At 33.5% G+C, this 23,233-nt stretch overlaps 1 long non-coding RNA gene across 1 annotated transcript; it reads left to right on the top strand.

The window, feature by feature from the left end:
- The first annotated feature begins 5,001 nt into the window (after positions 1-5,001).
- LOC110007955 (uncharacterized) lies at positions 5,002-8,773 on the top strand. The gene is made up of 2 exons (XR_016047560.1): positions 5,002-5,540; positions 5,664-8,773. It is a non-coding gene; the product is annotated as an uncharacterized LOC110007955 (long non-coding RNA).
- Positions 8,774-23,233: the final 14,460 nt, after the last annotated feature.

Genomic DNA, 23,233 nt, shown 5'->3' on the forward strand with positions numbered 1-23,233 from the left:
ATGTTGTAACGAGATATTAGTATATAAATATACAAATATTTTTTATCATGAGATTTTTACTGCCTTGATTTACAGCCAAATTTCAAAAAATTTAATAGTCTTATGTTTCTTGGTGCAACGCTTGTAGATCCACTAGTATCCTTAGAACCTAGGTTTAGGGCAGAAAAACTTTTGTGCCACAAAGAATGAGATCCAAAATATAATTTCATCCATCCCCATTTCAATTTTAATGTTCTAGTGCCAATTTTGGCCCTAAAATAAAGAAAACCCTATTTATCTTATTTAAACCAAAATGCCCTTTATATAATAAGAAAAGTCTATTCTTCTGTTACTGTATAGAAGTTATATACTACTCTCCCAATCCAGCCTGATCATTTGATCTAGATCTGATACCTTCGAGTATTTAGTCTTAATTATTTTTCTACAAATCATATAAATATGAAATTTGGTATGTATCATCATCTCAATGGGGCACACCTTAAAAAAATATTTTCGATAAAGTAAAATGACCAAAATACTTCTCAAATTTTTAAGGGCATTTTGGTTATTTTATTTTATGGTATGTGAGTTTAAGAGAGGAGTAGACACCTAAATTTTGGTGTCAAAATGTTTTCTAGAAAAAATTAAAAAGAAAATACTGGAGAAGTGTAATATTATGATTGGGTCCAACTCAACGGTCTATTCAGATCAGACTGCTGGATAAGGAAAAGAATATAACTTTTATATAGTAAGGAAAGTATAGAAAGCTTCTCCATAAAAAAAAAAAACACTAGTTTAGACTCCGGATTGACACTCTTATGCTTGAAAATTTGCAGCGTTTTTAGATTCAAATTCCAAGTACGATAAATTGGATATCGAATTGAATAGCACTCTAAGATGTTTCAAATGGATAAAAAATCATTTCAATTGGACCCTCTTGTAGAAAGTTATGACCTGGATAGTGTGTAGAGTGCAAAATTTCCAAATTGCCCCTTTGTAGAAAAAGATGACATATAGTATGCCTTTAATGGCATCTATGGCTTGTCCCATGCATGGATGTGCATTCTTTGATTTTGTGACTCACCCAAATCCGTCAAATTTGAGATCTAATGAATGGAGATAATGTGATCTTCATATACAAAAGATATATGATCTCTTTGTAGAGAATCTCTCATCTTAATGATAAAAGATGCCAAGACATAATAATTGGGTTTATGCATTTGTGGTTAGAACTCAAAATTGTGCATTCCAGGGTTAAATCATCAAAACTCCGTCAATTTTCATCCAAAATTTGTAAAATGCTAGTCTTTTTCGATCTTTAACCAGACAAAGGGGCCAAAATAGCTCAAAGCAAACTATATCGAAACAACACGACACTCTGGAGTGAAGTTGTTTTTGGGTCTTCTGGGTTCGTCTATGAGGGTCCCCAAAGCTGTCTTCAGGGGCTTCTTTACAATTTGCCTTTTGTTATGACGATACGCTTTGGGTCTTCTGGGTTCGTCTATGACGTCCCACATGGCCATGGAGGTTCTGAGATTACAGTAAACTTCTTCCTATTTTCAACTCAAATTAATCGATCGAAATTCAGCAACCATAGTTTCTCTTAGTTACCAAAACAAGTAAACATTTTAACTTTATCGTAGAAAACCACAGCTGTTTCATCTAATGTAAAAAAGATACACACAAAAATAAATAAAAAAATAAAAAATAAAAAATAAATTAAAATAAAAAAAAAAGCTCTTTCTTCCTCGTTACTGAACAAAATAGAACAACCACCTAAGCCATCCAAACTACTTTTATTGCTTACCAAAAGAAGCAAAAGTCCAAGCCTATCACTAAAAGCCACAACTATGCCATCTATTGAAAAAGGGCAAAACGGACCAATGTTTAATAAGTAATTAGTCCATGAAAACTGGCCCTAAGTATAATTATCTTACAAGAAAAATGAAACCCATGCCAATTAAGTAAATTTCCCAATTAAATACATATGTTATTTTTTTTCGAAATAAAGATGGTAGGTGCTACATATAAATTTTAACCCCAACCATATTTATAACAAATCCAATATTGAGATTACAAAATAAAAACTTAAGTGAAAATAAATAATTCTACAAGAATGCCTTGTAACTTTATGTGACTCCTGGAATCACCATGTTCATCAAAATTTACTCTTTTCACATATTCTTGAAATTAAATCTCGATATATGGTTTTTTTTTATATAAAGAAAAGCGCCAACCAACAAAAGCACCCATGCATGAATTATGAATCAATCCCTAATTTTTGAAGAACTCACGCATGTATCCATAAAATACCAGAGCCACTGTTGCATGTTATGTACCACCCTGCCCTCCCTTTCTTTTGATTTTGATGGTAACAGACGACAAATGCGCACAGACACACACCACACATTACCGTGCAACCAATCCGGCGATCATAATACCTTTGAATCGCCAACAGGCCGCATAGATAAATACCTTCAATTCATGTAGTTAACAACTGTCTATGGCCGATATTCTGATAAAATTGCCTTCACTTTTAAACATGCAATGTGGCTTTATGATTGTTTCCATGTTTCTCCACAGATTTTTTGAACATGTCACTCAAAATTGCTTCTTCGATACATTCGGAGAAGGCCCGTCTGAGTTACTATGTTCAAGAAAGCCTGTGGAAAGCATGAAAACATCAAACCCTTTGTAATCCAAACCTTTTAGGGAAAGATTTTTCGACCCAAAAGAAAAGAATGAAAAGAGAGAAAAGATGTGATAGGTGATATGAAGAGGGCGCATAAAGGACCCTTTTATACACCTTTTGGGGTGGAATTAAACAGTAACCACCCCATTCTCACACACATGACTCGGGCTACTCCTAACTCGACTCATTCATTCCTCGTGTGGCGGTTTTCAAAACTGTCCCCAAAACAAACATCACCACCTTTACGGAGGGAAGTCCATCTGGAGCGGTTTGTATTTTCAGTTTTTCATCATTATCCAAAACACAAAAGAGTGCTAATTTTTTTTTTACATAAAACCAAACAAACGAGTACTATAGTTTTCAATTTTTCTATTTAATGAATTCCACAGCTATATATTAAAAAACATGCCCCGGAAACATAAGTCTACATCCATACCATTATCCAAAAAACAAGGGAGAAGTTTAAAAAAGAAAGTGAGTGTATCAAATTAACGCACTATAGAACTGAAAAAATGCTCACAGTTATAAGGTAAAGGCCAACTTAGTTTTCATTCACTTGAGTTTTCATCGAAAATATGAAGGATGAAGTTTCGACAAGGCTTAGGCTCTATGAAAACAAAATAAAGCCTCACCTCAAATCCTTGTCTGGAAAGCACTTTCTTCAATGGAAATTTCTATAATGATTATAAAACCAATTTCTAATACTGAAAATTAAATTTGAAACTCAAAACATGGTATTTCACTTAAGTTTTCATCCAAACGGTAAAAGATGAAGTTTCTACAAGCCCTAGGCTTTATGAAAACAAAATAAAGCCTCAACTCAAATCCTTGTCCCGAAAACACTTTCGGCAATGGAAATCTCTATAATGATTATAAAACCAATTAATAATACTGAAAATAAAATTTGAAACTCAAAACATGGTATAAGTCTTACAAATCTTTGAAAATCTATTTTTAGGGAGAAATGGACAATTTAAATAATTTATTGCTATGTATACTATTTTTAGAGCTTGAAATCCTAATTTTTTTCACAGCTATAATGTTCAAGCCAAAATGACTAATATAAAGGTTTTCCAATGTTGAAATTGTAATTTTTAATGAGTTATGAGGCGAGGCTTTACTTATTTTGATAAGGCTGCAGTCAATGAGTTATGAGGCGAGGCTTTACTTATTTTGATAGAGTTGCAGCCCTCCCTTTTCTTTTATCTTTAGGTCTATTAGGTCTGACCCTAAACAGGGACAAGGCTAGGCTTGGATCAGGGGCCCGTTGCCAGCTCTATTCAAAGGATCATATGAAAGGGAAGAGAGGGGGTGTTTATTTTATGATCTTGGACTAGTGAAAATAAATAAAACAAAATAGTCAATTTAGGCCCAAAAAAAAAAAAAAAAAGGGAAAAAAAAGTAACAGAGGGTATTTGGCTTTTTTATATATATTAGGGGAATTCATGGGATTCTTGTGGACCCGAGGATGCATACAAGATTAAAAATTTAAAGATGCTGTATGTATCTTTCTCCCTTTTTAAAATGATATTTATGTCACGTCCTCTTTATTATCTTATATTTTTCTTTTTTAACCTAATGTTGCGCTTGATTATAAATATATTTATATAATAACGTTCACATCTTTATGGCATCCACCATGATCACTACAATTCTTATCATTTGAAAAAAAATTATCTAAGGTTACAACTCTACTTGTAAAAGTAAAGTTGTTAATTTACATCATCTGTTTTATTTAAACGATGTAGATTTGATATTGTTTTGAAAGAAGCACCACTTTTTGAAGTTGTTTTAAAATTCATATTGGATCTACATTTTTCAATTAAAATAAATCATATAGAACATCAAATTAAAATATTAGAGTGCGGTTTGCATGGAGCCTAGGTTCTAAACAATCAAATTACAGCCTACCTTCAAATAGTGTCGAGAAATGTGGTTTCAATATTGAAAATGTGATAGTTTTAAAATATATTTTCATCTTTAGTTATAAAGTTTAAAGCTTCAAAAATATTGTAGATCGGCGGATCTATGAAAACTTGAAAATTGACTGTCCAAAAAAACGATACATAATACACTATTTCCAAAACTTGAAATCCATTTTGTTCTCATGTCCGTACATCTTGATGTCGAGATGATCAATTTGATGATATTTCGGTATCAAAGCAACATCTTCTAGTGAAATTTTTGAGGTAAGCTCTGATTTGATTGTTTAGAGACTCGGCTCTATATAAACTTGTCGCAATTAAAATAGATGGCCTAAAACATCACAACTTTATTTCTACAAATAAGATTGTTACGTTATATAAACCTCTATTATTTTCCTAATTAACACGCACAAACTTCTTCCACTCTATTGTATATAGGAACTCGATAGTACTCTTCGACTGATGCACATAGTACTCTTCTTCTTCTGCCGCTGAGCCACCCCTCTTTGCACCATGCCGCTCAGCCAGACCCCTCAATGCTCCCTAGGGTTTGCTCATCTCCTTTATTTCAGGAGATGCAGCGAAAAAGGTCTGAACCTCGATCTCATCTGCCCCTTTTCTCTGTGTAACGCCCCCCTCTCTCTCTCTAAGGGCTTTTACCCATTCCTACAGAAAATGTGGATGCCCAAATATGCGGATTATGCATTCACCGTTTTCAATTCTAGGGATTGCCTGTAACTCTGGTTCTGTAATTCTTCTGAATTGATTTAAAATAAAGGCTGATTGATTGTTAGGGTTTGGGGGTAATTTGGTTGGGTTTAATGGAATGTGGTGGTGTCGGTGAAGAAGAAAAAAAAAAGAGTATTGCTGCAGGGGATGCAACTTCTTCTCTCTCTTCTCCGATGCCACAGAGTTGGCAGCCTCCACCAAAATGCCGTTCCAAGGTGAATCCTTCCTTTTCTGTTTTTCTTTCTTCTCTCTCATATCTCTCTAGATTCCTTTCAGCGATCATTTCTCTTTCTCTCTTCATTTGCCTCACCTGCAACTCCCCCTCTTTCTCTCTATAGGTTTAGATATTCTGCAAGGCAGACGGGACTTCTCGCCGAATCTCTTTTTTGCACGACCCCCCAGCCCGCAGGTCCGTACGGAGAGCCCGCACTCACGGAGAGCCAGCACATGTGCCCTCACGCACGGAAAGCCCGCATCATGTGCCCTCACGCACGGAAAGCCCGCATCACGCGCGGAGAGCCCGCATCACATGCCCTCACGCACGGAGACCCCGCATCACATGCCCTCATGCACAAAGAGCCCACAAACAAGAGCCCGCATCACGAACTCGCACAAACAAGAGCCCGCACCATGAACCCACATACAGAATCCCGCACCATGAACCCGCATACAGAATTCCGCACGAGTGCCCACACATATGGATGGAGAGCCCGCACGAGTGCCCTCATTTAGAGAGCCCGCACGAGTGCCCTCACGCACGGAGAACCCGCACGAGTGCCCTCACGCACAGAGAGCCCGCATCACATGCCCTCACGCACAGAGAGCTCGCATCACATGCCCTTACGCACAGAGAGCCTGCATTACATGCCCTCACGCACAGAGATCCCGCACGAGTGCCCTCACGCAAGGAGATCCCGCACGAGTGCCCTCACGCATGGAGATCCTGCACAAGTGCCCTCACGCATGGAGATCCTGCACAAGTGCCCTCACACACGGAGATCCCGCACGAGTGCCCTCACGCATGGAGAACCTGCACGAGTGCCCTCATGCACAAAGAGCCCGCATCACATGCCCTCACGCACAGAGAGCTCGCATCACATGCCCTTACGCATAGAGAGCCTGCATCACATGCCCTCACGCACAGAGATCCCGCACGAGTGCCCTCACGCAAGGAGATCCCGCACGAGTGCCCTCACGCATGGAGATCCTGCACAAGTGCCCTCACACACGGAGATCCCGCACGAGTGCCCTCACGCATGGAGAGCCCGCATCATGAACCCGCACTCACTGAGAGCTTGCATGACGAACCCGCACTCACTGAAAGCCCGCACGACGAACCCGCACGAACAAGAGCCCATAGCACGATCCCGCACGTACAGTATCCTGCACGAGTGCCCACACATACGGAAAGCCCGTACGAGTGCCCTCACGCACGGAGAGCCCATACGTGTAGCTGCACGCACGGAAAGCCCGTACGAGTAGCTGCACGCACGGAGAGCCCGTACAAGTAGCCGCACGTACGGATAGCTCGTACGAGTAGCCGCATGCAGGGAGAGGTGCCTGTACGCGTAGCCGCACGCAGGGAGAGGTGCCCATACTAGTAGCCGCACGCAGGGAGAGGTGCCCATACTAGTAGCCGCACGCAGGGAGAGGTGCCCGCACAAGTGCCCACACGCATGGAGGTGCCCGCATGAAAGGAGAGCCCGCAGGAGTGGTTGCACGCACGAGTGCCAGCACGCACGGACATCCCATACGAATGCCCGCACGCACAGAGAGCCCACACCACATGCCCGTACGGATGGAGAGCCCGCATTACATGCCCGCATGAACGGAGAGCCCGGTCGAGTGCCCGCACGCACAGAGAGACCGCACGCATGGAGATCCCACACGAAGGCATGAAGATCCAGCACGCACGCGCGATGAGCCATCGGTTATAGATTTGGTCTTTTCGTTTAGATAATTTAATAAGTTTATTTTAAAATAAAGAAAGAAAAAAAAAAGCGGACCAATGAATCGTCGGTTTCGATCTTCATGCGATACCTTCGATGGAAAGGCAGAATCAGTAGTTTAAAAAACGGATCGGTGGCCCGGATCGGGCACCCCAAAAACCCATCCGGATCGGTGAATCGGCGATCTAGATCGGGAATAAAACGAATTGGTTGGATTAAGCTTTAAAAAAATCTAAAAAAAATTATTAAAATTCATTATAAATGTTGTGTTTTAGGAATCCAATAAGAAATCGGGGTACCACATTATTAATTTTCATTTTTTCATCAATATGTGAATATTGAGATGTTTTTTCTCTGCATGAACTTATTTTGATTATTAAATTTACATCACACAAAAGAAAAATAATAGAATTATCATGGATGAAATATATAATCATAGATGGATTATAATAAATAATGGTTTTAATCGATAAAAAATGGCCACCAAAATCTCGAATTGGTGGAGAACATTACATACTGAAATTGAACTTGTTGGTTTACATTTTATAATTATTTTATTATACAAATAATAACAAATCCAACTTCTTATTTTTTACAATAAATATTTGTTGTATTACCTTTGGTCTTTGTTTTTTGACAAAAACCTTTTATTTCTTATGACAATAACTTTTTATTTATTTTTTTACAAGAAATGCTTATTGTATTACTTTTTTGTTTTTTTTTAACAGGAACCTTTTTTTTGTTTTTTTTTAACAAGAACCTATTTTTTGCTTTTTTTTAACAAGAACCTTTTTTTTGTTTTTTTTAACAAGGAATACTTGTTGTATAACTTTTTTTTTTTTTTTTTTTACAAGAACCTTATATTTTTTTACAATAAATTTTTATTTTTTGGCAAGAAAAAAAAATTTTGTTGTATTACCTTTTTTTTTTTTTACAAGAACCTTATATTTTTTTTACAATAAGCTTTTATTTTTTGACAAGAAATTTTTTTTTTGTTGTATTACTTTTTCTTTTTTTGACAAGAACCTTATATTTTTGTTTAACAAAAAATATATTTATTTATAATAAACTTTTACTTCTTTTGTAAAAAAAAATTATTTTGTAAAAAGGAAAACATTAATTTGTTTGTGAATGATGGCACCTGGGCAGGAATTGATCGACGTCCAGCACACAAAGCAACGTTCTAACCACCACATCAAATGTTAAGTGATATAAAGAGGTCACTCAATAATTATATCTTATTTCTTTCTGAGCTATTACCTTAACGCAATTGTCTCACATCCAACCCACAGAACAAATTTGGTAAGGATAAATAGACTTCTGCTACCAAAGCTAGTCGCGCGTGAAACGGCGAGTCCCGTGCAGTGAATCAGCGAGTCCCGTACAGTGAATCAGCGAGTTCCGTAAGGAGTTTTTTTTTTTTTTTTGTTTGTAATCCATGATAGATTTTTTTGTAATACTTGATCGATTTTTTTGTAATCCATGATCGAATTTTTTTTTTTTTTTTGTAATCCATGATCTAATTTTTTGTTTTTTTTTTTTTTTTTGTAACCCATGATAGAATTTTTTGTAATCCGTGATCGAATTTTTTGTAATCCATGATCGAAATGTTTGTTTTTTTTTCTTGTAATCCATTATCGATTTTTTTTTTTTTTTGTAACCCATGATAGAATTTTTTGTAATCCATGATCGAATGTTTTGTAATACATGATCGAAATGTTTGTTTTTTTTTTTGTAATCCATGATCGAATTTTTGTTTTTTGCTTTTTTTGTAACCCATGATAGAGTTTTTTGTAATCCATGATTGAATTTTTTGTAATCCATGATCGAATTGTTTTTTTCTTTTTTTGTAATCCACGATTAAATTTTTTGTTTTTTGTTGTTTGTTTTTTTTTTGTAATCCATGATCGATTTTTATGTAATCCATGATCGAATTTTATGTAATCCATGGTCGAATTTTTTGTAATCCATGATAGAATTTTTTGTAATCCATGATCGAATTTTTTGTAATCCATGATCGAAATGTTTGTTTTTTTTTCTTGTAATCCATGATCGAATTTTTTGTTTTTTTTTGTTTTTTGTAACCCATGATAGAATTTTTTGTAATCCATGATTGAATTTTTTGTAATCCATGATCGAATTGTTTTTTTCTTTTTTGTAATCCACAATGGATTTTTTTGTTTTTTTATGCTTTTTTTTTTTTTGTAATCCATGATCGAATTTTATGTAATCCATGATCGAATTTTATGTAATCCATGATCGAATTTTTTGTAATCCATGATCGAATTTTTTGTAATCCATGATTGAATTTTTTAAAAATTTGTGATTTTTTTTTTCAATCCATGATCAAATTTTTTTTTGTAATCCATAATAGAATTTTTTGAAAATTTGTGATTTTTTTTTTTTAATCCATGATCGAATTTTTTTTTGTAATCCATGATAGAATTTTTTGAAAATTTGTGATTTTTTTTTTTAATCCATGATCGATTTTTTTGGAAATTTGTTATTTTTTTTTTTAATCCATATTATTCAAAGAGAAAATGAGAGAGATGATGATTCTGAGGCCACCCTATCCCAGCTATATTGTTCACATATCGAGTCCTAACAGCAACAGTGTAGGGATGAGCACGACAGTACAGGTGAGCATGAAGGATGGACAAGCTTTGGGGATTTTAGATTGGAAACACAACAAAACACTAACACTTAGGGATTTGGGAATAGTCAGACGCCTGCTAATATCGATGATTCGTTTTTAGATCGAATCAATGAATTGTTAAACGAATTCAATCAATGGCACCAGCGTGACCAAGAAGAATAATAACGTCGTCTATCATTTTATTTTTAGATCATATGTTACTAATTTTATGCTTTATTGTAGTCCATGTATGTTGATATACTTATTCCATGATAATTCTATGTTTATCTTTTTACGTGATGTAAATTAAATGCTGAATGGCGGTTCATGCAGGGAAAGAACATATCAATATTCACATATTCATTTAAAAACATGAAAATTCTTAATGGAGTACCCTCATTTCTTATTGAATTCCTAAAAAACAATATTTATAATGAATTTTAATAATTTTTTCGGATTTTTTTTAAGCTTTATTCTGATCGATTCACCCGATTCTCGATCCGAATCGCCGATTCGCCGATCCAGATCGGTTTTTTGGGTGCCCGATCGGGGTCACCGATCCGTTTTTTAAACCATTGGTTGAAATGATCATTTCTTTACTAAGGATACTAGAACTACGGATGCCCCTCAAAATCCATCGGAAAGATGTATGAATTTATCATGGCGTCATTTCTTAATTAAGGATACTAGAACTACGGATGCCCCTCAAAAATCCATCGGAAAGATGTATGAATATGTCATGGCGTCATCTAACGATTCACTGTATGCCGACTCGGGCCGATAAGACTTCTTTATAGTTTCCTTGCTCCCCAGGGAGCATATGTTTTGTATGCATTGAAATGATCATTTCTTTAATAAAGATGCTAGAACTACAGATGCCCCTCAAAAATCCATCGGAAAGATGTATGAATATGACAAATAGTTGCACCATTTCTTAAAGGAAAAAGTTTATATAAGGTTGCAACTTACATATGCACCTAAAAAATATACCTCAAAAATCCATAGGAAAAGTTAGTTTTAATTGAGATGTATGACCATGAAAAATAAAAGATTTTAAGTCTCAGAAATAGTGTATTTTACAACATATTATCTACACCGTCCATTTTTAAGATTTTCATAGGTTTATAGATCTACTTTATTTTAACCATTTTTAAAAAATTTATAATTCTATATAAATATAGATTTTGAGATAATCCTAACAACATTTTACATCAAAATTATATACCATAATAAATTTTGAAGGTGCACCCTTCTTTAAAATGCTCTCCAATGGAACATAACCTCTGAAACCTAGAGGCCAGCCTCAAAGAAAAAAGAAAAATTCAAATTTTTGGAGGGCAAGATCTGAGTGTTGCACAACTCAAAGTCATCTATGATGCATAGGTGGATCTCAAATTTTCAAATAAAGAAAATTCAGGATCATTTTCGTTCAAGGGACTTAAATGTATAATATGCTCCTACATGAGGATCCTTAACACGCTCATTTGGAGTGGCCCCATTTTGTTCTCTGAACGTTCTTTTAGCCCAGCTTCAGGACTTCACCACCTCTGTTACCCGTGATCCACAGAAAATGGAACCCCAGCTCTCTGTTTTGTAAGTATTTATTGACTTGAAAAAGTCCATTAATATCATCAGATATTAGCAATTCAAAAACGAAATGTATAGATAATAGAAAACAAACAGAAATAGGTAACAGTCTCATACAGATTTGAGAAAAAATCCCCTTCCACCTTCCCCTTCATTCTTATAAAATTTCCTTCACCTGCGCCTTCAAACATGGAGCTCAATAATATGATTGTTTCCATATTTCTCAACAGTTTTCTTGAACCTGTTATTCATCACCACATCTCCAAGAACTAAGTCAAAGAGGACCTGTCTGAATACCATGTTCAAGAAAGCGTGTGGAAAGCATGAAAGCATCAAATCTTCAATCTTCTCAACTTTCAAGATAGAATTCTTTGAACAAGGATTAAAAGAATAAGAAGAAAAGGGATTTAAATTGGTGATTTAGAGAGCCCTTTTAAGGATTAAAAGAATAAGAAGAAAAGGGATTTAAATTGGTGATTTAGAAAGGCTGGATTGAGGCCCTTTTATACACGTTTTGGGGTAACTAACCTCATTGTCACACGGATGACCCGAACTTCTCAACCAATCTGGGGCAGTTTTGTAAACTGTACCTAAACTAAATCACAATCTTTAAGGAGGGACGTCCATTTGGAGTGATTTCCCTTTCAGTTATGGTGATTAGGGTTTGTTCACCTTAGCCAATGTATCAAACCAGTATTTTAAAAAACGTCGAGTCGGATTCGCCCGGTTCGACTCGGAAATCGCCATGGACGGATCGAATCGGCGAAAAAAACGGGAATCATTCGGTTCTAGAGAGAACCGGACGATTCTGTATACTGACTCGCCGATTCACTGTATGGAAATCGGCGAGTCTAAACAGTGAATCGGCGAGTCCTTTTCTTTTTTTTTTTTTTTTTTTTTTTTTTGTATAATCCATGATAGATTTTTTTGTAATACTTGATCGATTTTTTTGTAATCCATGATTGAATTGTTTTTTTTTTTTTGTAACCCATGATAGAATTTTTTGTAATCCATGATCGAATTTTTTGTAATCCATGATCGAAATGTTTGTTTTTTTTTCTTGTAATCCATGATCGAATTTTTTGTTTTTTTTTTTTTTTTGTAACCCATGATAGAATTTTTTGCAATCCATGATCGAATGTTTTGTAATACATGATCGAAATGTTTGTTTTTTTTTTGTAATCCATGATCGAAATGTTTGTTTTTTTTTTATGTAATCCATGATCGAATTTTTTGTTTTTTGCTTTTTTTGTAACCCATGATAGAGTTTTTTGTAATCCATGATTGAATTTTTTGCAATCCATGATTGAATTGTTTTTTTCTTTTTTTGTAATCCACGATTGAATTTTATGTTTTTTTTTGTTTGTTTTTTTTTGTAATCCATGATCGAATTTTTTTTTGTAATCCATGATAGAATTTTTTGAAAATTTGTGATTTTTTTTTTTTAATCCATGATCGAATTTTTTTTTGTAATCCATGATAGAATTTTTTGAAAATTTGTGATTTTTTTTTTTAATCCATGATCGATTTTTTTGAAAATTTGTTATTTTTTTTTTTAATCCATATTATTCAAAGAGAAAATGAGAGAGATGATGATTATGAGGCCACCCTATCCAGCCATATTATTCACATATCGAGTCCCAACAGCAACAGTGTAGGGATAAGCACGACAGTGCAGGTGAGCATGAAGGATGGACAATCTTCGGGGATTTTAGATTGGGAACACAACAAAACACTAACACTCAGGGATTTGGGAATAGTCAGACGCCTGCTAATATCGATGATTCGTTTTTAGATCGAATTAATGAATTGTTAAACGAATTCAATCAATGGCACCAGCGTGACCAAGAAGAACAATAACGTCGTCTATCATTTTATTTTTAGATCATATGTTACTAATTTTATGCTTTATTGTAATCCATGTATGTTGATATACTTATTCCATGATAATTATATGTTTATCCTTTTGTGTGATGTAAATTAAATGCTGAATGGCGGTTCATGCAGGGAAAGAACATATCAATATTCGCATATTCATTCAAAAACATGAAAATTATTAATGGAGTACTCTCATTTCTTATTGAATTCCTAAAAAACAATATTTATAATGAATTTTAATAATTTTTTCGGATTTTTTTAAGCTCTATTATGACCGATTCACCCAATTCCTGATCCGGATCGCCGATTCGCCGATTCGGATCGATTTCTTGGAAGCCCGATCCGGGTCACCGATCCGTTTTTTAAATCATTGTATCAAACTATAAAACCGCTATATTGCACAGGGAAAAGTTTATTGGAGGTGTCAATCCAAGTAAGCTGTACTTAAAAAATCAATTAAAAAAAGTGTTTTCATGTTGGAAAATCCTCAAATTTATCTTTTTGACCTCAAGATATATGGATATTAAAAAAAAAAAAGATTTCAAACCCTTAAAATAGTGTATATTGTAACAAGTTATCTCAATTGTCTATTTTTTCAATATTTTTAAACATTTATAGATGTCCTTGATTTCCAATACTTTTGAAATTTCAAATTTTATAATTAGGGTGAAATTAGATTTTCTGGTCATTGTAAAGTTTTCTACAACCAAACTATATCTTGGGGCAAAATTTAGAGGTGCTCCTCACTTCTATAGTATAAGGTAGGCACCTTAGATAAACCTCACCCACAAAAAAATACTATAGTTTTCCCCCACCTTTTTATTTATTTTTTTAACAAAAGAGTGTACTATGAAAATGTGTCCCGCTAGCCAAAGTTTCCATTCATATCGTTATCCCAAAAATAAGGTAGAAGTTCATAAATGAAATTGGATGTATCAAAAGAAAACATAGAATTATAAGGAATAAAATAATTGTCCCGTTACCTAGTTTTTCAATCATATCATTTTCTTTCCGTTTTTATTTGACCATTATTTCATTCATGAAATTATGCATAAGATAAAGAGAGCGAATTGCTAATGGTAGGTCATCCTCTTCCCACAAACTATTTCACATTATATGAAGTTATTCTTTCCCTCTCTCTCATTCATTAATATGAAGGAGGGTTAATTTCAATTCACTATAAAGGAAAACAAACTTGTAGGCCGCTAAACCACCTTGTATCATATGCAAATTAACTTGAACCAACTAAGTTTCCAATCCAATCTCTCAAAAGAAAAGAAAAAGAAAGTCTCATTGAAGTATGGTTTTGGGAAAATAAACTCATACCTTTAAATAAAATGTAAAGTTGTACAATTTTAAGGGTATATTTATAATAGATGAGGATTTTGTAAGGCCTAGGTTTTATGTAAACGAAATCAAGCCTCACATCAAATCCTCGTCCGGAAAGCACTTTCGGCAACAAAAATTGCTATAATGGCTCTAAAATCAATTTCCAACAATGATAATGAAATTCAATTTTCATTAAGATGCGTGGACATGAGGGAAAAAACAATAGATTTCAATTTTTGGAAATAGGGCATCTTGTAATGCATTTTTTGACTGTCAATTTCAAAATTTTCAAGTTTTCATAGATCTCCTTGATTTACACTATTTTTTAAGCTTCAAATTTTATAACTAAAGATGAAAATGTATTTTAAGGCTCTCACAAAACTTTCTACTATTGAAACCATATTTCTCGACACTGGGCTCTAATTTGATTGTTTAGAGCCTCGGCTCTATACAAACTGCACCTTTTAAAATAACATATGTCCCTCTCTTGTAGGACTGGCACGACCAGGTCATCTCTGGTCTATTAGGCCCATATATCTTTATACGGATTAAGATATAAAGATATCTCGCCATAGTTTAATCAATGATAATCACCAAATTGATTATCTCGACATCAAGAGCATGGACATGAGAAAAAAAATGGAATTTAAGTTTTGAAAATAGTGCATCTTGTAAAGTGTTTTTGTACCATCAATTTTCAATATTTTCAAGTTTTCATAGATTTGCTCGATCTACACTATTTTTGAAGCTTTAAATTTTATAACTAAAGATGAAAATATAATTTAAGGCTTTTACAAAATTTTCTAGTATTGAAACCATATTCTCAACACTATTTGAAAGTGGGCTCTAATTTGATTGTTTAGAGCCTCAGCTCTATACAAACTGCACCCTAAATAAATAGATTGGCCTTTCTTTTAATAAGCTTGTATTTTGCTTTTTTCTAACTTGACAACTTAAAATTTTGTACTGTAGGTTCTCAACTCTCCATGGGATATATGTTTTGAGCCCATCAATGAGATTGTCGACATTGCAATGGCTGAGCAGCATCAAATTTGGGAGCACAATAGAGCAGATGGAGTTACTAAAGCTTTTAGTGGTGATGGTGGGGAGCGAAACAACCGTTTTCAACTTTCGTGTTAAACAAATATCTCTAATATGGTTTTTGAAGATGGTTGCATTATGTTAGTATATAACCGTTACATTAAATCATTCCTATATATATATATATATATATATATATATATATATATATATATATATATATATATATATATATATATATATATATATATATATATATATATATATAGTTTTGGGTGTACCCGGGATTTATTTAGTACTCTGTGTCCACATATAGCCAAGGACACGTAGAGTCCCTAGAAATAATAGCAAAAGAATTTATACTTAAAATATTACGGATTAAGATAATGTGTGTGCAAAATTTAGGGTCATACAAATCCCAAAAATATGGTTTTCTAGAGGTGTGATTGCATTATACTACTATACAACCGTTGCATTACATCATTTTCCATATATATATATATATATATATATATATTTCCCTTTATGCTACAATAGCTTAAATAAGATCTCTAGGGGTGAGCATCCAGGCCTGACCATCAATGTGATGCACATGGAGTATTTCTCTATTTACAAGAAAAGCATGTATATTATGCTCTCTCAAGAGCTTAGTTTACTTATACTCCCTCGGTCAAGTGATCTACTTGGAGGATTTTTTCAATTTGAAATTTTGGCAAGCACCTTAGAAGAAAATTTTGATATTTGAGTTTTCTAACACCTAAATCTCACTCTTAGTTTACTTATACTCTCTCGGTCAAGTGACCTACTTGGGAGGATTTTTTCAATTTGAAATTTTGGCAAGTACCTTAGAAGAAAATTTTTGAAATTTGAGTTTTCTAAAACCTAGATCTCACTCTTTAAAAATTGAACGGTTTCTATTCAATCTTGAGATGTTATTTTTTTCAAGTGCTTAGAGGGTGCAATTAAGTATGTGTTAAAGAGCTACTGCTATCACTGAATTTTAGGTTCCTAAAACTAATCCTAGGTGGGGTTTGACTTGAGGAAGTAAATGGACAGTATACCCCCAAGGGAGTAAAGAATATGTTTCGGCTTATAAGGAATGATGGTTGCGTCCTTGGAACCTTATTATATCCTTTTTCTTACCACTTAAGTTATCAGCTTGAGACCATTTTTTAAAAAAAGAAAAAAGAAAAAAAGAGGAATCGAAATAAAGTTGTAAACACACGAGTAATAAAGCACAGAGTCACATCAAACGTTCAAAGTTAAGAGCTCATTTGGACAGCCCAAACTATAATTCGGGGTCGATTTGGTTTATGACCCACATGTGGGTCATAAACCATGGTTCATAAACCGCTTGCAAACCATGATTTTTGGTCGATTTGGTGTGGGTCATAAACCACTTGCAAACTGTGATTTGGGGTGGATTTGGTGGGTCGATAAACCACAAGTGGTGCATTCTGTCGAATCACATGGTTTCTAAACAAGCAATAAACATGCTCAAGTGGGAAAAAGCACAAAACAGAAATAAATTATTTTCCTATTAAGAAAAATGACAGTTTCATATTTCAGCTTGTTTAATTTATCTAAACTAGAAGCTTGAAGAGCATGCTTTTCTCATTCTTGAATTTATTGTAACCTGAGATTTGTTGACATGAAAATTGGCTGAACTGCCTCTGAATGGTGTGTAGTGTTTGATAACTGTGTTTATACTCTGACATGCCACGTCTTGCTCACCAGTTAAATGAGATTTAGGCTTGAACCTTCAGGGTCAGACATTTCTCTCAATTTCTTGAAGTTTATATCATCATATGCTTTCTCACCCATCCTTGTTAATTTCTCTAATTATTTGAAAGTTTTATCTTTGGGATAATTTTTATGAAAATGGATAAAACATATTCAACAATAAAATTTATAAAGAGACCATTTATTTTTTATATAAGGAAGTCACAATCAATCTTATCCGTCAGATTTAAAATCTAATAGTTGTAAGAGTGTTATTCATAAGACTCAACATGCCATTTTTTTTTCAAACTTCATGGCACACCCCAAAGTACCAATTCTGACATCTAATGGTTAGGAATAATTGTGACCTCCTTGTAACAAACATAAATAGTCTCATAACATTTAATCCCATATTTAACTTTACAAAAAATTTAATCTCATATTTAACTTTACAAAAAATAAAATGGGTTTGAAAGCAATGCTAGTATTTGGGTTTCAAAATGATTACTAGCTGCTCATCAATCGTCTGATCGGGACAACGGATGGTTGATGATTGTCCATTTTGACGTTGGATGGTTGAGGAGCTTTGACATCCAAATGGACTATTAGGATTAGGATGCCTCGCTATTTGTGTGGATAATATATATGAGATTCTATACCATGATAGCCTTTGTGATTAAAACAATAAGTTAGCAGCTTCAAAGCCATCCGATGTCAGCCACGGATGGTAGATCTTGATGCCTTTTGATTGGAGTGAAGACCAACACCAAATTATTAGTATAAGGGATTTATACGATGGGACCATTTATCATTATACAAGGAGGTCACAATTGTTGTTAGCCATTAGATGTCAAATTGGATGGTTTGAGATATGTCACAAAGTTCAAATTTTTTTTTCTGAACTTTGAGTCTAGTCAATCACACGCTCACAACCACCCGATTTGAAATCTAGCGGACAAAAGTCATTATGACATCCTTATATTAAAAGTAAATGTTCTCTTTGTATATTAATGCTGCATAGCATGAATTTTTCTGTACATCTTTTTGGGCGAAGTTTGTTAATTTTCATTATTTGAAAAAGTATTTACCGGTTACTAGAACACCACCATTGTTACTAGATTGATGGGACAAATCATTCGCCTTCAAATCCTTGTTGGATTGCTATATAGACAATCCAAATCGAATATGGAGGGGCCTGAATTAATCATCCAAAAAATATAAAAAATAAAATAAAGATTGAGGTTTATATGGTGGGGATTAGAAGGGACCTAAGAAACTATTACACGAGCTTCTAGAAAAAAAGAAAAGAAAAAATACATATAAGAGGGGAGAGTTTTAAGGGGGAACTTTATGTAATAGGTTTTTTAGAATTGTATTTTATTATTTTCTAGATTTTAGGTTTGAAGTTATATTGGGTTTTTAATCTTTTTTAGGGGTATTTATATTATTTTCTAGATTTGAGGGGAAAATTGGAGTATTTAATATTAATTATGAATTTTCCTTGAGCAAGTTAGGTTTTATGTTAATTTATTATATAAATATGTGACTATTAGATCAAGAAAATATAGTGAAGAGAAAATAATTGATTTTTTTTTATCTTGTGAAGAGATCTTTGAAGTTGGCTTCCAACAGATTCTAAGAGAGGTTGTATTCTCTATCCTATTTTTCCTATATTTATTTAATTATTTCTTTTCCATCTTTTGTACATGAGTTGTTATTAGAACGAACTAAGATCCAATTATCACAATGCCACCAAAACATGCTCTTATGATAAATGATTTAATGCCATACCATAAAGCCCCATTGAGTAGCCAAGCAAAGGTAAGTGAAATAAATTGGAGGTTGTAAAAGTTGGGATAAATGATTTAATGCCACACAATAAAGCCCCATAGAGTAGCCAAGCAGAGGTAAGTGAAGTAAATTGGAGGTTGCAACAGTTGGAGGATACTATTATTCAAGAAGAAGATACTCACAATCACGTAGATGTGCAACTAACTTTTACCTTAGAGACAAAACTACCTTCACAATTGATTCATGATGCCAATTATATAGGTAATGAGCAAATTGTCATGCAATAACCACGATCTGATAAACATCTAACAAATCTTTATGTTAATATCAATCTTCTAGAGTTACATAAGGAGCTTAAAAAATAAATCAAGATCATGGTTGGTATCCTAGAGTTCCCTTATAAGCTGCACATCAAGTATTTAATTTTCGGGTTAATTAAAGAAGAAAAAGTACTAAAATAAATGATAGGACCATATCAACAACTATTGGAAAGGCTAGTAAAAGATATGTTGAGTTCGCAAGCTCGAGGTCAAGCTTCTCCCAACACCAAAAGAATGATGTAATAAGATGCTCTAATTATTTATTTTATTATTTTATATATTTTTAGGTTTGGAGTTATATTGGATTTTTAATATTATTTAGCAGTGTTTATTTCTTTTTTTATGTTGTAGAGATTTGAAGGCCAAAATCAGATGATTTAATATTATTAATATTTTATTATGGAGAAAGTTAGGTTTTATGTTTATTTTTTGTATAAATATGTAATTGTTAGATAAAAAAAAATGAAGAGAAAATGATTGGTTTTTGGATAATTGTGAAGATATATTTGGCGGTGGATTCCTTACCCTGAGAGGGTATTTTATTTCTTTTCCATTTTCCCTACATTAGAACTAGGTTGGAACCTATATTGTGCAAGAATTGGTTCAGCCCCAACCAATTCCCATTCGAATCGGTGATCTAGATCGGAAATCATTGAGTTTTGAAACAATGACTAGAACTCTTAGTTTGATAGAGGGCTTCTCTTTTCTAAAAAGTTTTAAACCTCGCAAAAAAAAGTATTTACAAATAAAAAAGATATATTTATATTTAGCATTTATGTATGAGTGTGGTTTGCATAAGGTTGCAACCTTAAACAATCAAAGTAAGGCACACCTACAAACTTTGTCATAAGATATAACTTTGGTGTCGAAAATTCTTAAGATGGCGCGATAATCTATTTTTATCTCTAATTACAAAATTTTGAACTTTGAAAATGGTTCAAATCAAGCGTATCTATAAAATATAAGAAAATCTTGAAATTAAACGGTCTAGATAATATTTTGCAAGATGTATTGTTTTTGGGACTTGAAATATTTTTTTCTCTATCTATGAACATCTTGATGTCGAAATGATCAATTAGATGTTTTTCTAACATCAAAACGACCTTTTTCAAAGGATTTTTTAGGTTACATCTTAATTCTACATTTATGGTGTCAACATTCTATAAACTTTTTCCCTATTAAAAAAAGGGTGCGGTTCTTGTAAGGTTGTAACATTAAACAATCTAATTAAGACGCACCTCAAAAATTTATCATAAAATGTAATTTTGGTGTAAAAAATTATTAGGATTATTTGAAAATCTATTTCCATATCTAAATATAAAATTTTAAACTCCAAAAGGGGTGCGGTTTGTATAGAGCCCAGACTCTTAACAATCAAATTCGAGTCCACCTTCAAATAGTTTCAAGAAATATGGTTTCAATACTGAAAAGTTTTGTGATAGCCTTAAATTATATTTTTCTTTAGTTATAAAATTTAAAGCTTCAAAAATAGTGTTGATCAAGTATATCTATGAAAACTTGAAAATCTTAAAAATTGACGGTCCAAAAGTGCATTACAAGATGCACTATTTCCAAAACTTGAAATCCATTTTTCTCTCATGTTCATGCATCTTGATGTCGAGATGATCAATTTGATGATATTTGGGCATCAAAACACTATCTTCTTGTGAAGTTTGAGGTAGGCTCTAATTTGATTGTTTAGAGCCTAGGCTCTATATAAACTTTTCCCCTCCAAAAATAGCTAAAATTAAATAGATATATAAACATATAAAAATCTTGAAATTGACCCGACATTTTTTTTTTTTTTTCAATATTCATACATCTCGTTTGTCGAGCAATTAGAAGGTTTTTCAACTTTAAAACAATATCTTTCGATAGATTTTTGAGATACATATTTAATTATAATTGCAACGGTATATAAATTTTTTCCTAAAAACAAATTATATAAACTTTTTCCATAAATGTGTTTTAGTTGTAGTTTCGTTCAACAAACGCGTCACCCAAAAAGGGTTTTACCGTAAAGCATTAGAGATCAAGACTTCTCCATTAAGATAACAAGGAGAGAGGGAGAGAAATAAGAATTTATTTTCTCAAAGTGAGAGAGAGAGTTCTATGAGCCTAGAGGAAATGAGGAGAGACAAATAGAGAGAGAGTTCTATGAGCCTAGAGGATCTGAGGAGAGAGAAAGAGAGAGTTCTATGAGCCTAGAGGATCTGAGGAGAGAGAAAGAGAGAGTTCTATGAGCCTAGAGGAACTTAGGAGAGAGAGACTTCTATGAGCTTAGAGGAACCGAGGAGAGAGAAAGAGAGAGAGTTCTATGAGCCTAGAGGAATTGAGGAGAGAGAGAGTTCTATGAGCCTAGAGGAACTGAGAGAGAGAGTTCTATGAGCCTAGTGGAACTGAGGAGAGAGAAAGAGAGAGAGGTTATTCTATGACTAAAGGGATCGAAGATTAAATATCTACGAGTTACTACTATTCAAAAAGAATATTCCACGAGTTAAAAGAGTGTTGTATAGATAAATGAGAGAAATTGCATGAGCCATGCTCTCATGGGAGCAAACTGTATACTTATTCTATCAGGTAAAAAAGCTAATTGAGATAATGTCGTTGATTAAAAATTTTAGGGTTCACCTAAGAATCACCATATCAATATTGCCAAATAAATAAATTTGGATTTTGATTTTTCAAATTTGTTTATTTATGTATTAGGAAAATATTGTTTTCAGTACAATGCAAGATTTTTGATTTTTTTTTTCTTTGAAAGAGTAGTGTATAGGTCGAAGAGTTCACATTCCAAAATTAGGGTTCCTATAAATAGTCTTCCAACTAGGGTTTCCCTGATGGAATAAATGAATAATATGCCCCACCAAGGGTGTATGAGTTAAAAGGATGTTTGCACATGGTGACACTTTTCAATATTTTAATATATTGGATTTCACTTCTCATATTGTTTGTCACTACTTTGTCCTAAAAATAAATAATCTTATGTTATATATCCCCTTGTTTGTTTGTGGCTTCTTTATACTAAAAATAAACAGTCTTATGTTATACATCCCTTTAAATAAAATATAGGATGAGATTTCTATAAATTTTAGGCTTTACAAAGATATAAAAATGGCCTCACTCAAATCCTCATCAAGAAAGCATTTTCGGCAAAAGAACTCTCCATTATGGCTCTAAAATCAATTTCCAATACCAATAATAAAATTTGAAACTAAAAAAACAATACACATCGTGTAAATCTATGAATACTTATTTTTAGGCGAATAGACGGTCTAGATAATTTGTTATAATCTATACTATTTTTAAAGTTTTAAATACTAATTTTTATTGGGTGACTAAGTGAGGAGAGCCCCTACTTTTTGGTAAAAATTGAACCTAAGACGTACCGTTGCAAATCTTGAATAATCTTGGGCTCCTTTTTCTAAAATTTTAATTTTTTTTGCAATAATAATATTCAAATTGAGCGATAAAAAGATTTTCTAATATTTTGAATCGTAATTTTGGATGAGTTATGAGGAGAGGTTGCATAAATTTAAACGGAGCGGTCTAAAATATTTAAACCCTAGGTTAAGAAACCGACTTTAGAGAGATATTTAGAAAGAGAATTTCCACTAGAGAAAAATATTTAGAGAGAAAAAGAAGAATTAATCCCC

This window comes from Amborella trichopoda, chromosome 13, assembly GCF_054954075.1.
Source record: "Amborella trichopoda isolate Santa Cruz 75 chromosome 13, AtrichopodaSantaCruz75HAP2 v2.0, whole genome shotgun sequence".
Taxonomy (NCBI): Eukaryota; Viridiplantae; Streptophyta; class Magnoliopsida; order Amborellales; family Amborellaceae; genus Amborella; species Amborella trichopoda.